Raw genomic sequence first — 17,298 nt, 5'->3', positions numbered from 1 at the left:
TTCAATATTAAACAACTGAAGCTAGGTGAATAAAAATATAATAATTATTATTACTTACATTTTTGAAAGAAGTCACATTTATTTGTCAAACCAAGCAAAGCTGACGATCGGAAAGCCAAAATGCTTTATATTGAAAAATAATTTCATAATAATATGATGGCTGCGCTCGTGCAAGGTAATTAACCAGGCATTTCAAATGAATTAAGTATTTTCACGATTTTTTTTTATTTCTTCGTGTCAGTCGTCTTCGTGCCTTAAACTAGCATCTACATGCTTTTTCATTTTGTGAACAATTTTGTTACAGCTGACGGAAGACGTTAGTAGATGATGGCGACTAGTCAGGCGAAGTCCTGTCACAGGCTTGTATTTTCTACCCCGTAGCACGAATTAATGCCCCACGAGATAGCCATGATACGAATGGACAGCATTGGATCATTATTTTTCCTGTAGTCTCTCGGAATAAAATCTAATATCCCGAAAAAGTGCCACAGTTAGTAAAACACAAGGACAATTTTCATAGTAGAGGTTTGGTATTGGAAAGGAAAGGAAAATTCATGTTATTCAAATGGCCAGGTATTTTGTGGCATGTTTATGTGAGTAATCCCCAGAATTTTATATAAACTAGCGCCAAGTGTAACGTCAAAAGTATATAATAACGTCCTAAAATAAAGCTTGTTTTATACCTGAAGTAATCAACAAATTCTATATTATTTTCTGGTCACCGATCATGATAATTGTAAAGTTTTTCATAAGTCAGATCAATAAATAATTAAAGACATATTATGTCTATGACATATAATTTAAAATATTTAATGTTTTTTTTTAATATTGATTATGTATTTTTTTTAGAGATTTAATCCAAAAAAGTGTCATGCAACAGTGTCATAACAAAGATAATAATATATAGCAATATGCAACGGTTTTTACTTATCTCGAAATAAAATCCTTATTTCTTCGTACAGGTCATAACCAAATATTCAAAGTGGCTAACCTAATTTATCTGGAGCCATAAAACTAATTGTTGATAGATGAATTCGTCATAAATTCACGGGTCTTTGTTAAATTCCTGACGCTTACAATGCGTAATTGGATCCATATGTAACCGTTCCGTGTTCGACTGTACCCGAGCTATGATGTACATAGGCGAAAATACTTTCAGTAAGTTCGTCGTTGCAGACAGTCAAGTCAAACAAAATATTGCAGTATTTATAGACGATTCAAGACAACACTAGCAAAATGATCAGAGACTTCGAAGCCACATCCACTGACTTTTGAGTACTTATCGGTAGGCAGTGGCTTGGCTTTGCCCCTGGTATTGCTGATGTCCATGAGCGACGGTAATCATTCACCAGCAGGTATGCTCCTCTGCCTATTAAGGCAAAAAAAAACATCAAGAATCCAGTTCACCGTGAAAAACGAGGGGACCTCTGGGACCTCTCAATTACATGAGAATAGTGAATATAATATAGAAGATTTTCTTTTATTTTACTGCGCCAGTAATACTGCGTGTACAAGGCTCACTATATTCTGGTTATCATAGACAATGCCCGGAGTAGCACGCTGCTGCCTAACGTGTCTGGTCAATTCTATGTGGAGCCAGTCACAATTATACAATGAAGTCACAAGTCTAAAAACTTGTTTCTTACATGTGAATCGAAATGCAAGTCAATAGACAAACTCATTATGTACCTAAATAATAATTAGCCTTGTTAATTTTATCAACAATCTCCTAAATTTAGAATACTGTCCTAGTTTTCGTGGTGTATTTACATTCTTTTGTTTGATTTCTTCATTTGGTTTTCTACTCCATGCTGCGAACTGTTCTTAAAAGTTTATAGACAATTTAATGGTGAGTGGTCCGCGACGTCAGAAATGCAGGCCAGGCTGCTACCTATCAGTGAGGATTCTCCGTAAATCTTGTTAAAAAAAATAAGAACTGTCATAGCTCTCAAGAAACACAGTGAATATGTGAGAGATACTTAGAAAAAAAATTTAACCGCAAAAAATCTCTCGATAAAAAAACTTGCGCTTTAGTATTCTTAGTTGATGTATATTTTAGCACCTACGTCTATTATGACGCAATAGATAATTTCAACGATCGGCCGTGATATACGATTACGGGTAATAAAATTAAATAGCTGCAACCTTTTTACGCTATGCAAGTCTTGTTTTGTATGCCAGGGCTTTGACAAAATCGTTTGATACATACATTCAAATTTATATACGGAAATAAACATTCAAACTTTTAAAGCTCTTGTGTAGCGCAGAGAGGCTACCTTGTTCCGAACTTTTATTTTAGCTTTTGAGAAACTTTGACATGTTTTCATGTATGGGGATCAAATTTAATGTTTCTGTGAAAAAAGCACTCAACTAAAAAGTACGATTATGTTTTTTTTTTTGTATTTTTTTTTGATAGGTGAATTAGTTAATTGTGCTCTTAACGTTTCACGGTAGCAGAGATCTAACGCAATTATAATGTGTGATTTTCACCCACCGTGACACATAAGGAACAAAGTAATCATCAAATCAACTACATAAAAGCGGTGAGATATTATTTTATTATATATAAAAAATGGACGAATGAGGTTGCTGTCTATACAATGCCTAGCGGCTACCTAAGCCCTTAAACATCAGAGCATGAATATCATCACGCACCCACAAATATTTCGAAGCCTAAATTGTAAATAATATTGAAACAATAATAATATATTACCTCAGCGTAAACAAAAAAGGGTGCGTGTACTTATGTACGGGTGTAAGAAGTTATACTTTATTTTTAATAAATTTATTTCTCTTTTTATTTTTATCAATTTGGAAAAAAAACGATTAAACAACATCCTCAAACACGCATATTGGACATCCCTTTTCTTGACATCGTATAAATTCGGTAATTCTCGGTACGGTTGGGTAAGTTCACCTGCGGCTATATTCAGACTCGCCAAGTTACGTCGGTCGTATTGTAATGAGCGATTTAGTGGGCAACTTCATTCTGTTAATTTTGTGTCACGGTGCGCGTGCATCGTAAAATTTCATCAATTTTTCATAACGCGCCTAAAGAAGTATAACTTCAAAAAACAATATTCATTAGCAAAAATTACGCCGTATTTTCGTTTGAGTAATTTAATTTGCATTAGCTTATAGTCATTTACAGTGAAGAAAATAGAATGACGCCTTCGGAATATACGGCGCCTAGCCGTTAATTAGATCCAGCAGATAATATAAAATTACTAGATTTTTTTTGTTATTGCAGTTTTGCGCTGCGATAATAAAACTTATCAGCATTCGGTAACCCTGCTTGTTTCTGGGAAGGATTGTAGAGTAATCAAAACTTTTGTTATTGCAATGAACTGTTTATCTTTCTAGGAATATTTTTGCCAATGAATTATACTAGGGAAGCAAATAATTATAAGGCAATCAATAAATTCAATGGAGTATTGATAAAGTTGAAACCCGTTGGAGGTTTTACGAAAGAAAACAAAGAGTTGGGATGTTTTGCTTAATTAACCAAACTGTATGCGGCCATAAAAAATATTATTTTACTAGCCGCACTAGCCCGCTTCGCTGGGCATTTAAAATTAACATTATTATTTATTGTCATTATTATTAGGGAGTCCAACACTCATATAAATATTAGCCTATCCATTAAGTACATGTATTTTCTACATGGATACCAAGTTTTAAGTCAATCGCATGTAGTTATAACGGAACATACGTAAAAACCACTGTAGATTTATATATTAGTGTAGATTTTTGGCCGTAGGTACTCTCGATTTCGAGTCGCTTTACTTTCAAATCGTCCATATACGAGCACACATGACATTGAATGTTCGTGTCCTATTAGGTTGCATTATAATCCGGTCAGCGGTCGTGATTAATGAATACCCACCCAATAATCAGTCATATCCAAGGAAATAACTGCCCCCCATTTTACCGAGAACATTCGATTACCGCTTGGCGTTTGGCGTCCCATTTATCAAGCAAATCGACTGCTAAATTGAAAAATATTGTAAGCGACGTTTTATATAAAACATCTGATTTGGACGTAGGTAGTATTGAAAATGACAGATTAAATAGTTTGGGGTTATGTGTAGCTGCTATCAACTAGTGGTCAACAGTATAAACACGTGGTCAAAGCTATAGTATAGTTCGTTTTTGGCATGTTTTGAACTCCCTCCAACAGCCTAGTTATGTTTATTGTGATAAACAACGCGCCTTCAAGCTTAAATCTAGGCAGCAGCTATTCTAAACTAATGGAGATTATAACATCATATTTAATTATTATCATCGCACTTATAATACAACAAAACATAATTTGTGGAAAAAAACTCTTTTAACTTTAAAAACAGAGCTTATTAAAAAAGGAAAACCATTTTCAGGCTTGACTTTAGTATATAATGTTTCTAATTTGTACTACCTACAATATTATATTCAAAAATAGGCCTTAACTCCATTTATTGATGTTGTATTTTTACTAAAAAAATGACGCAACAGACAGTCTATGTAACTGACTACATTTAAATTTATTTTAGAATAATGCCTGCCTCAGACTAAACGCGGAATACGGAACATTTTTAAACTTCCTACATAAAATCCGAGTGAAATTCCAAACAACTAAAAACGGCGCAACAAAATATAGGAGATATGAATTGTAAAGGTATAATTAATCAATTTCGTGTAAATTGAAATGTTTAAGCATTTTAGGTACGCAGAGCAACAATTTATAAACTTTGATTTAAGTTTTTTTTTTGTTTTTTTTTTTTAATGTTTTGCTCTTGCAAGCAGGCAATGGACTGAGTCCTTACAGCCTCGTCTTTCGTAAAATTCGTCTTAAGTTTTTAAGTAACAATGTATTGTCTTCCGTTATTTCATTTTCTACATTTTCATTCTTCATAATCCGGGAGTGTTTTCAGTCCTTATTATTCTTAGTTGGTACGTCAAGTCCTGTAATATTTTCCTTGAAAATATACTGACATATGTCAAATTGAATTTTTTTTTAAAATTCAGATCACCAATTTAGATTATAACTCTAGTCCAGTATTTACAAAAAATTTACAAATATACTGGTATGTAGACTCATTCTTCAATAGATCTTGTATGCAGCGCGGTACCAAATTTGAAGATCCATAAACGTCCTGTAGCTCATCCATTAACACAAGGCGCTGAATGTTAAAGGATGGGCAAGAAAATAGAATATGGTTTATAGATTGTTGTTCAGCATTTCCACAACGATCACACAAGTCACTGAGAGTCATTCTCATACGATATAGATGGTAATTCAGACGACAATGACCAAACCTCAAACGACATAAAATAGAATAAAACTTTCTATTTACATATTCTCCTTTACAAAACCAAGGTCTTTTATTTACTTCGGAATTCAAAAGACTGTACCAAGTACCCTTAGATAAGACTTGAGTAGAATGATCCCAATGTTTCTTCCAGTTATCACACATTCTTTTTTTAAGACAACTATGAATATCTGTGAAAGGAATTCCAACTTCAAAATATGGGACAGAACCCGCACTATAATTTGTTATCATGGTTGCTAAATGGTCAGCTTTTTCATTGCCCAATATGCCAATGTGGGATGGAACCCAAACTAGTACAATATTTACATGACAAACTACATTCAAATAATACAAAAGTTGTTTTATACTATACACTAAATAATTTACATTTGTTTTATTTACATTATTTTCAAGACTTTTTAATAGGCTCATACAATCAGTGGCAATAACCCACTTTGAACAAGTATTTTTATGCTTATCTATATGTTGCAATGCAGACAGAACTGCAACAGCTTCAGCAGAATATATGCTCAAGTTGTTATCAAGTTTATATCCAAGTCCATCTTTCAGGACACTATCATAAACAGCAAAAGATGTGCATATATCATTTTTAGCCCCATCTGTATAAATGAATCTATGATCTCGCCAAGAAAAAATTTTTTCATATACTTGTTCTTTTCTATGTAATTCAGAATCTATTACTATATTTATATCAGGGAATTTACTTTCAAATTCACCTTGATAACAAGGAAAATGGGATTCATTTCGCTGAATATGTGCACCATGAAGAAATTGAAGAAACCCAGATATATTTTCAAGAACAAATGGACATTTATTGAAGAAAGTAGAAGAAGCAGATGACAAATAATTAAGTAATGTATTGTTTTTATTTGTATATATTTTTAAAATGAATCTTTCTTTTAGATGTTCTAATCTGATTTTGATTGGTGGTAAATTACACTCTAATTGCATTGCATTAATAGGTGTGGTTTTAAATGCACCAGTAATTAAGCGTAAGGCATTGTTTTGTATTTTATCAAGTTTATCAACAAGTTTATGGACTGAACCAAAACACAAAAAACCATATTCAAAATGACTTCTGACCAATGATTTGTACAACATCAGCAGTATTTTAGGGTCTGCTCCCCAACTGATTTTTGACAAACTCTTTAATATATTCAAAGCTCCATTGGCTCTTGCAATAATTAATTCTACATATTGATTCCAGGATAATGAAGTGGTGAATAAAACACCAAGAAACTTAGCCTCTAATGACAGAACCAATGGTAAGTTGTTGTATACTACAGGAGGAATAGAAGAATGTTTACCAAAAACCAAAACTTTTGATTTGGCCGCATTAACTTCAAGTTTTAAGTAACTAAAATATTCATGTAACTTTGTTAGAGCTAAATTTATATCAGCAATCATTTGCTGGATATTTTTCCCACTAGCGTATATTACTAAATCATCTGCAAACTGTAAGTTTTTTATATTAGTGCCTAATATTTCATTTAATCTGTGTATATACAAAAGAAATAACAGGGGTGACAATATTCCTCCTTGACAAACACCTGTTGAAGAAGACATAGGACCATAAATTTTACCATTATATTTAGCATAAACCTTTCTATTTAGTAAGAAATTATGAACCCAATTTACAATTTTTACAGGTACACCTAAACCACACAGTTCTTTGAAGAGGACATCAATATCAACACTGTTAAATGCTCCAGAAATGTCAAAAAATACAGCAACAAGACAATCTCTATTTACAACACTATTACAAATATCTAAATGCAATTGACAGAAGCTTTCATGTGCAGATTTACCTTTACGAAAACCATACTGATTGTCAGATATTAAATTATATTTTTCAACAAAAAATTCCAATCTTTGTTTTAACAACTGTTCAAAAAGTTTACCCACGCATGAAGTGAGAGTTATTGGGCGATAAGAATTAGCATTGTATTTAGGTTTTTGAGGTTTTAAAACAGGTACTAAAATATCAATTTTCCAGTCTGTTGGGATTTCAATATTTAACCACAATTCATTCAAAATCAACAATATTTTTCTCAGAGCAGAATCACTGATATTCTTAAACAAAATGTATGGAATACCATCAAAACCGAATGCTGTATCTTTGCGAGAAGCGATTGCAGATTTCAACTCTTGGATAGTAAAAGAATCACATAAAAAACTGTTGTTATTAATTGACAAAACATTTTCAATTTGTAGCTGATTTTGATAAACAGAACTGTATTTTTCAAGAAACTCCAAAACCCAACCATCTTGCTCTCCTTTTGAATTATAAATTTTACCAAATTTCCTCATATGTTTCCAGATCAAAGACAATGGTGTTGAGCGATTGAATGATTCACAAAGACGGACCCAACTGTTATGTTTTTCTATTTTTAATGTAAGTTTTTTAAAAGCTTGTTGTTTTTTAAAGTTTATATAATTTTCTTGTGATGGACAATTTTTAAACTTCACATATGCCTCTTTAGATTTTACAACAGCATCAAAGCATTTCAAATTCCACCAAGGTAGTCTAGGTCGTGGAATACGACCTTTACGAGATGATATATTTTGTTTACTACGAGAAACGCCACTACAAGCCTGAGCTGAATCGACCAATAATTTACAGAATATATCGTAACTTTCTAAAGATGAATATTGGCTGAAATTTATTTTTTGAAGACCAGCATCTACACGATTTTTATAAGAATTCCAATCGACACATTTGTAATTTGGATAAACAGGAAGAGTTGTATGAAGTGTGTTGTGGATATCAGTTGCAGTTGTTAAATGGAATTTAATTAATACTGGAAGATGATAGCTGCCGAGAGGGTCGTTATGTACAGACCATTCACAAGACATGGCAAGTTCTGGAGAAACTATTGTAAGGTCTAATGCATTTGGACGCCATGATGAAGATCCAACAGTAGTAACCTGCCCATCATTCAACAGAACTAGACAATTATCATTGATGACGTCTAAAATCTCTCTACCACGACGTGATGTTGAATTACAACCCCAAGATGTATTGTGAGCATTGAAATCACCGGCCAAAATAAAAGGATGTGGAATAGATTTTATGAGATTATCTAATTTAGTTTTATCGAATCTGGGATAACTATAAGTAGGACAGTAACAACTAATTAAACTTAATTCTTTATTATTAAGAAAAATTGTCACACATATGTTTTGGAGACCATTGTCTGAAAAAGTTGGCAAATGCTTGTACTGAATAGTATCTTTGATTAAAATGGCCACTCCATTGTGCTTATTGCCTGAATCATGTCTAACAACGTTAAAACCTTTAATTTTGAAAACGGTTTCTGGACGAAGCCAAGTTTCACATATAATTGCTAAATGAATATCTTGCTCGTATAAGAAATGTGTTAAATATAATCTATTGCAAAGAATACTTTGTGAGTTCCATTGTAATATATTCAAATGATCCATTAAGAAGGAAATAAGGTGTTTTGACTGAAAGTTTCAAGCAGGATGTTACGTATGGAACCAGTGTTAATTGGTATATCATTTTTTTGGTCATTAATTACTTTAAGAATTGATTTGATTAAAAGATTCATAAAAATTTCGGACTTAGTTAAGTTTTGTAATTGAGTTTCTATATGTCTGTTCGTAAGTTGTGGAAAAGATTTTTCGTCAAATATATTTGCATAGGTAACAGTTTTAGACTTTATTTTATTTTCTTCTACTTTCTTCTTTTTAATAGGACATTGAGATGAGATGGCAACGTGGTTCCCACCACAGTTTACGCATTTGGCATTGATTGTTGCCACTGTGCATGATTTAAAGCTATGGTTTTCCGTGCATATTGAGCATACTTCTGCATTTTTACAATATTTAGCTATGTGACCATACTTCAAACATCTTAGACATTGTTTTACTTGGGGAATATACTGAGATACCTCATGTCGCCAAGAATCCAAGTATACGTACTGTGGGAGTTGTGTAGAAGCAAATGTCACTGCCACTGTCTGTGTTGGTTGAAATGTAACTAACCCGTTGTCATTCTTGACCCTACGCATAAACCTACGAACCTGAATAATATTTCGAGAGCTACCTATTAAAGCTGAAATTTTTTTATTTGATAATCCTACTGGTACTGAAGTTAACACTCCAGTAATTTCAGTATCGGAGGCCGGTATGCTTGCTTTTAACCGAAGCTCGTCTAATAGCTTCTTATTTTGCAAGAAAACATTTGCGTTATTGGCCAGGTCAAAAGTAATACCAACTTTAAATTTATTGATTGTTCTCAAATGTAAAACACCTGAGACGCCGTGTTTGCGAATACATTGAGAAAGATACATACGGTCTTTGTCAGTGAATGTGCGATCATCAACTATATGAGAAAGAAATACGATAAATTCATTTTTGTTGGAATTATCCGGATACTTCCTGTGATAATTTTCAACCTGAAAAGGTTTATATGGATCAATTTCTGGTGTAAAACTTTCTGAGTCCGAAGTATTGGAAAAGAAACAATTTTCTTCTCCTTCGTCCGTTTCGCTCTCATCTTCCTTCCTCTTTTTTTTCCTTTTCCCGCTTCTCCTCATAGCGAATTATTTATACAAACTTATCCACCATATACTATGAAATTATTTTACAAAACAATACACTAAATTACTATGTTAAAAATATTTAAAACAAATTTTAAAATTCAGTGCGCCTTAATTTTTTCACGTTTACGCGCCAAAAAAACTTTTTTTTTTGTTTTGACTAAGTAGAGTGAAAAAATTATCTAAAGTTTGATCTATTCAGTGTCCTCATTATTTAAGTCTAGTACGATGTCGTCATTGGCTTAGGTAATTTAAACTACTAAATAGCATTAACATATTGTCTTAAGAACGAAGATAATGTTAAAATAGGATCAAATAGCGTATTTTGTGCTTTTTTCACAGTATTTACATAGTACAATATAACATACAAAAAACAACTCATTTATTGAATCATGACAACACGTCGAGTGACTTGATAAGGCAGGTATTTGTATTGTATTATAGTTTTCACCACTTTTTTAGGGAAAAAGAAATGTGAATTTGCTAATAGTTTTCAAACTTGGTTTCAAACTAGTTTTCAAACAAGGTTGGCAAACCTTAGCCAAAAAAACTTAAGTTAAACGTTCTAGGATTTTAAGGTTATAATTACGAAACGAATATAGACTAATGAATATATTATGTAGATTTTATAAAGACACTGCCTTAGATGGAAAATTGAACGTGGCTCTGTACAGTAGACATGTTACTCTCAGCAAAACTTGCATACGTCTGGTACATACATCTCTACATATGCAAGTGTAGTGTTCGCTCACGCGGCCCACACTCATATAAACCTTATACGTCATTCAAAGCCGTTCCTGCGACAGTGTCGAGGAGCTATTTCGAAAAAGCGGCGCGACACGATAACGCTCTTATCGTGGCTGCCGCAAATTAGATACCCGATGCAGACGACAAAACGATAAACAGTAGCCGTGGCCCTGTAGATGCCCCAGTAGACGTCATTTTGGATCCTCCAGATTCACTCTCGGTGCTCTTAGGCATTCCAAGCACCGATCACTGCTCTCGTCGAATCAGTCACTTGCAACGAAGGGTTCGGCAAGTAAATTAACCCACAAGCTGACTGAGTTTCTCGCGGGATCTTCTCTGTGGGTCGCGATTCCGATCCGGTAGTACATTCTGCGAAGCACTGCTCTTGCTAGGGCCAGTGTTAGCAAAATCTCCAGGCTAAGTAAGCCCTGTGAGCTCGCCTGCCTCCGATGAAGCTAGCATAACCCCTCGAGACTACTACCAATAAGTAAGGAAAAAAATATGGTATTTTTTCTTCCCTGTCAAATACTTGCTACTTGCCAATTGTGATAAATAATCTCTGTCACATTTCCAAGCTAGTATTTCCCGTCTGTTGTAGGTGCCGCCAACACATTTCAAAGCAATGGTAGCGTCGATTGTGAATGACCAATTAAGCTCGAAGGCATAAACAAATCAGATTGCCACGTGGTGCACATTAAACCTTCCAATAACTATTTTAATAAACTTTTATGTTTCCGTGACCGACATGACAGTTAAATATTAATCATTTCATTTTACGCAACGACACATTACCGCGCATACAGACTTATAAATAATGATAACTTATAATGTATCTATTGTATGTGCCAACGATTGGTTTGGTCATTTAATAATTATACGTTATACATTTAATAATTACACTTTTTTTAATATTTCTTATAATGGTTTCCTTCTTCCTATTTATATTATTCATTGTCGTTTCTTGTTTATGCTAATTTTTTTTTGGTTAACTAAGATGATAATATGATAAAAATTCACTGCAAAGCTATTTATTACTATTCATTAAAGACTTACAAACAATTAATGTCAAATATTGTTACGCATCGATTTTTACATTATTTTAGATTTATGTTTTATGGATGTGTTCGTTATTTCTTACGAAAGAAAATATGTCTCGTCAAATGTTCCAACACAAAGTGATGGCATTTATGTTGTAGATGTCTATGGGCTCCAGTAACCACTTAACACCAGGTGGGCTGTGAGCTCGCACACCCAACTAACCAATAAAAAAATTACATAATCAATAACATCTCACTCAAAGGATGAAATATATAATAATAAAATCAACAGTTAGAATTGTTTAATAAGCACCCGATACGAAGCGTGCTCACGAACTCGCTTCACAAGAAATTGAGAAACTAACTACATTGTCTTGAATCTTTGCACTCACTCGTTTTATTGTCGTGAGTACCTCGTCGGTCTTCTTCGTGCTATTATTCTTGCAAATCTTAGCTATTGGATAGCTGCCTCATTTTAATTGCGTCCGTGACCTAATAGATGGAATATTTAGTCTATTCGTCTGAATAGCGCAGTAGTTAGCACTGGTCACTGTTTTGCTCACTGGTTCGATTCTGGCCTCAGACATAATATTCGCGTGATGACCAAGTTTCCATATTCTACACTTACTATTTACATATTATAATACTATAAATGTGAAATTGTATATTTCTTTGTTATATGCATGTTTGTCCTTTTCTCACGTATTATATATTTTTCTAAAGAGATAGTTTTAGGTCAAGAGGGTTACATAGGATACCTTTTATCTCGAAAAAAAAAAAACATTCCGTCACTTTTCATTAACCATGCGGTATAAGCCGCCGCTAGTCCATTATATATATATGTAAATATCTATATTTCAACGTATCTCAAGTTTTATCAATCTCTAGTTCCCATATTCCAGAGATTCCTAGATTGGAACCAAATGACCGTGCATACCTTAACCTACTTTGTTATTATAATAATCGTCGTAAATATTCGTAAATATAGTAAATATTTTTCAACTCTCTCACTAACTCTTCAAATCATAATTACTCATCTATAACTATGATACTACAGTCCTCAATGGTCAAACGCCTCATCATCAATTACCCAAAGAGTGTCTCCCATGTTAAAAAAACGGTCGAAATAAAAATCTTGAAATTTTACGTTCAACAAACCATCTGTTTTATATTCTTTGCCACCAAAAACTATAACATAAACAAAATTAGTAAGCCCTAAGCGAGCGCTGGGTGGATAATCCTCATCTACGAACTACGAAAAGTAACTTTCCTTTTTAGGGTCGAATTCGAAATTTGCCGATTTTAAAATGCATTGATTCCGTTAATGCTCTCATTCGAGAACTTTCCGATACTAAAGTTCTTAATCCGCGTTGTTTCACACTTCAGTAGCTGGTAGTATTGAAGTTTGCGGGAAAGTTAAGGGGGAATGCATCGTGGCAGGACTAAGTTTCTAATTAGTTCCCGTTTAAAGATACGTGAACGTATATTCGAGAGGAAATTCGTTGAGTGCTAATTGTGTTCTGGTCAAAAGTATTCCCTGTTCTTCATCGTTTCCATGAGTACGCTTCTATTAATTGCGCTTGCTCTTTGAAAATTTTACCTTTAACTTTTAAATTTTTAATATATTTTTTTACTTTTGCCATAGTTTCATCAAAAAGAATCAAAGAGTCAGCAAGCTGAAGTGGGCAGTGGTCTGGCCATATACGCCGTAGGACTGACGATTGCTGGAGCAGACGGGTCGTCGAGTGGAGACCGCGCAGCGGAAGACGTAGCGTGGGACGCCCCCTGGCTAGGTGATGCGATGACCTCCGCACGGTGGCCGGCAAGAAGTGGATGAGGAGAGCCGCAGACCGGGCTCAGTGGTGTGGATTGGGGGAGGACTATGTCCAGCAGTGGACGACTGTGGGCTGTTGATGATGATGATGATGATAGTTTCATCGAACTTAAGATTTAAATAAAACAATATAGCCATATTATCTGTAAGCTTAACTCTTAATTTAAATTGGGGAGCTGCTTCGAAAAATAACATTCTGTTTTTTTTTCCCGATAAAGATCAATATTGACCGACGACTAAATTATATTGATGCCGATATTATCACGCGCGATCAATCATTTTCATAAATTAACAAACATGAGTTACTTAATTAGCTGTGACAAAAATGAATCGATAAACACAATGCTCAAATTCAAATAGCAAATGTTTAGATGTTCAATGACTTAGGTACTTATACGTAATTACTCTTTCTCGAAGGATTTTCCTATTTTACATTAATGATAATGTTACTAACCTTATACGGGCTATTTAAATATTGCAAGGTTTTACCATAAACTAAACCTTTCTTCAAACACGAACGATTTTTGTTTAATTAAAAAAGCTATAAATTGGACTACTTTATTTCCCAGTTAGTCATACCAAAATTTTATATACCACCAACTCTATTTCATTCGTTTATGTACCAGAATTCATTTTATGAAGCTCAAACTTAATCGTCGTCGTCAATCGTAGTCGTTGTAATAATATCCAGGGTAAAACATCTAAATTATTTAGTATTACGCCTAAAATGTTATGCGGTCTCCCAAAATCGACTTCACTACACAAAGGCGGATGTTCGATCATGTTTCTTACGTGCCACTGCACCAACACAGCCTTGTCAAATCATATTATTGCTGAACTATTCCACGTTATTTTGTACCAATTTGTTACTAGGCTCGTTTCTGAATAAACAAGGTGTACCCACGCTGCGTAATCGACCGTTAATTAATGAATGGATTGTGAAGCATGAGCAGGAAGAGAGGAAGGTTCGCTTTGAAATCATTTGAATAGTTCGATTTGATATTGTTTCCATGACCACTTAAGGTGAGCAGTGAATCCATCTAGCCATCTAACGCAATAAAAAAAACCTAGTAATGTCAGTGATTTTCGACACTAAAACATGGTTGAGGCTATTTTATACTAAATATTCAATGCTAACAATAAAAACTTAACACCTTGGCTGCGGTAAGTAAATTCATAAACCTTCATCTGATGCGGCGGCGGGTCAATGTGCGGGGTAAGTCTTTCTCGACCCATCAACACTAGGTAGATTAAAATACTATAAATTTTGCGAAAACACACTATACAGTTTATAGTATATAGTTGTCGGTGTCAAACTCTCTCTTACACTCTTACAAACACCTGAAATAATCGGTCCGCACCAGGGACATGGTTTTGTTTCTTTCGGCTGAAAGTACCGCGGTTGGCCGATGTGGGCCCGTTCCTCAGTGAAGGTGTTAAGGTCCATTAGTTACCCAAAAAAAAAAATGATTGACTCATCATAATCGCGGTTAATACATACATTAAAAAAAAAAATTTTTATTTTTATTATTTAGATGGGTGGACGAGCTCACAGCCCACCTGGTGTTAAGTGGTTACTGGAGCCCATAGACATCTACAACGTAAATGCGCCACCCACCTTGAGATATAAGTTCTAAGGGTCTCAGTATAGTTACAACGGCTGCCCCACCCTTCAAACCGAAACGCATTACTGCTTCACGGCAGAAATAGGCAGGGTGGTGGTACCTACCCGCGCGGACTCACAAGAGGTCCTACCACCAGTAAATATAATTGTTTGTCAAATAATCATTCGAAACGGTCACAAATCGGCTCTTTAATTATGCTAATCACATCATTTCTATTAATATTATGACAGGACATTTCTTGAACACGACATTAATCACTTTCGTGTACTTCAAACTTATTTACTCGATGCAAATTAGCCATTTTTTTATATCTTTTAATTGAAACCCGGATAAACAGTCAATTATGACCACTTAATATAATTAATTTATAAGGAATTTAATCTTACGATCAACAATTTATCGATCATATTCGCGCTTTATTGTTTCGTATTGGCTCAATTTGAATATTGTTCGACACAAAAAATTCTATTGTATGATTAATGTGTTGATAAAGCTCCTTGTCACATGTGGAACACTATGCTACTAGGTATTTCGTGTCTGTATGTTAATTTATTTAAGATACAATTTCAATTTGTTGTTGCTATGATTGTATTGAAACGGTGATTTTTTACTGTATAATATGTACCACAAACTTTGGCTGTGTATTATGTATCAAAAAATATAAAGTGCATTAGAAGCATGCTCATATCTTATACCTTTAAACGAGCAATTCTTGTATATTAATATATATGCATGTATATAATCTGAATCTCGGAAACGGCTCCAACGATTTTCATAAAATGTTGTATACAGGGGATTTCGGGGGCGATAAATCGATCTAGCTACGATTTATTTTCAGAAAATGTTGTTTTATTCGTGTTTTCAATAGGTAATCAACTTTATGACTCTTCCCGACATCTATTGGAGAATATTAATACTATTTTTCTTAATTGAGGGCAACTAACCGCTTTAAAGACAAAACAAGATGGCGTTATAAAAAAAAAAACGAGCAAAGCTCGGTCATCATCTAGTAATAATAATGTATTACAATATAATCGGTAACCCACTTGTACATCTCTTTAATTTTTATTAAATTAAAAATTTATATGAAATTATCAAATTAATAATTAAATTAATTTAAAATATAATTTAAATTTAAAATTAATTTAATTTTAAATTAAATAATCACATAAAGCTTTTCAATGATTCTCGAATAATTACTAAGCGTTCTCAATGTGAAATGGAATTAGTTTAGCAAATGAAACTAAGGTGATCGCCTCCCGCGAGCTATGTTCAAATTATAGTTTACGTATGTCAAATTGATTGACTTTCATACATACATGTTTATCTGTGCGTGGATTTGATTAATTGCATTCCAGTTTCATTAAGTTCTTCAAACGACACGTGCACATTTTATTACAACTATTAAAGACAAGCCTATTACGATTTCGAATATAAAATACTTCATAATTAATAATTGTGTAACTAAATAGTTGTTAAGACGCAAAATATGTTGGTTATCTCTGACAGGGTGGCCGGCAAGAAGTGGATGAGGAGAGCCGCAGACCGGGCTCAGTGGTGTGGATTGGGAGAGGCCTATGTCCAGCAGTGGACGACTGTGGGCTGTTGATGATGATGATGATGATGATCTCTGACAACTTTATAATGTCCTAATGAACTTATTCGTATAAGAGAATGGTATTTAATTGTATATAGGTTTTATTATTCCCTCAAGATCAAATAAAATGCATACGAGTTAGTTATAAGAGGGTACAGTGAACATAATATAAAAAACAAGACACTTTTACTGATGGTAGGACCTCTTGTGAGTCCGCCGGTAGTGGTATTTCTACCGTGAAGCAGTAATTCGTTTCGGTTTGATGGGTGGGGTAGCCGTTGTAAGTATACTGAGACCTTAGAACTCATATCTCAAGGTGGGTGACAGCATTTACGTTGTAGATGTCCATGGGCTCCAATAACCACTTAACACCAGGTGGGCTGTGAGCTCGTCGAACCATCTAAGCAATAATTAAATAAAAAAACAAGTAAATATCTCGTTATATTTGTTTATCCTGTTTTTATTATTATAACAATATTATCAATCAACATACGCAAAGCATTTGAGTTGGCTCACATTTCTATTTTTAGCCGACTGCCTAATGACAAGCCGCATTGCGAATGGTAAGTCTAAAATCCGCAAAC

General features: G+C 34.0%; 2 long non-coding RNA genes across 2 annotated transcripts; both read left to right on the top strand.

The window, feature by feature from the left end:
• Positions 1-5,002: 5,002 nt before the first annotated feature.
• LOC134200047 (uncharacterized) lies at positions 5,003-7,172 on the top strand. The gene is made up of 4 exons (XR_009974787.1): positions 5,003-5,063; positions 6,005-6,160; positions 6,517-6,574; positions 6,959-7,172. It is a non-coding gene; the product is annotated as an uncharacterized LOC134200047 (long non-coding RNA).
• A 222-nt stretch (positions 7,173-7,394) lies between these two features.
• LOC134199923 (uncharacterized) lies at positions 7,395-8,987 on the top strand. Its single transcript, XR_009974589.1, has 2 exons — positions 7,395-7,704; positions 7,793-8,987. It is a non-coding gene; the product is annotated as an uncharacterized LOC134199923 (long non-coding RNA).
• Positions 8,988-17,298: the final 8,311 nt, after the last annotated feature.

Source organism: Bombyx mori, chromosome 13 (assembly GCF_030269925.1).
Source record: "Bombyx mori chromosome 13, ASM3026992v2".
Classification (NCBI taxonomy): Eukaryota; Metazoa; Arthropoda; class Insecta; order Lepidoptera; family Bombycidae; genus Bombyx; species Bombyx mori.
Note: the sequence above shows the minus strand (reverse complement) of the source record. Positions and strands in the feature narration are given on the sequence as shown.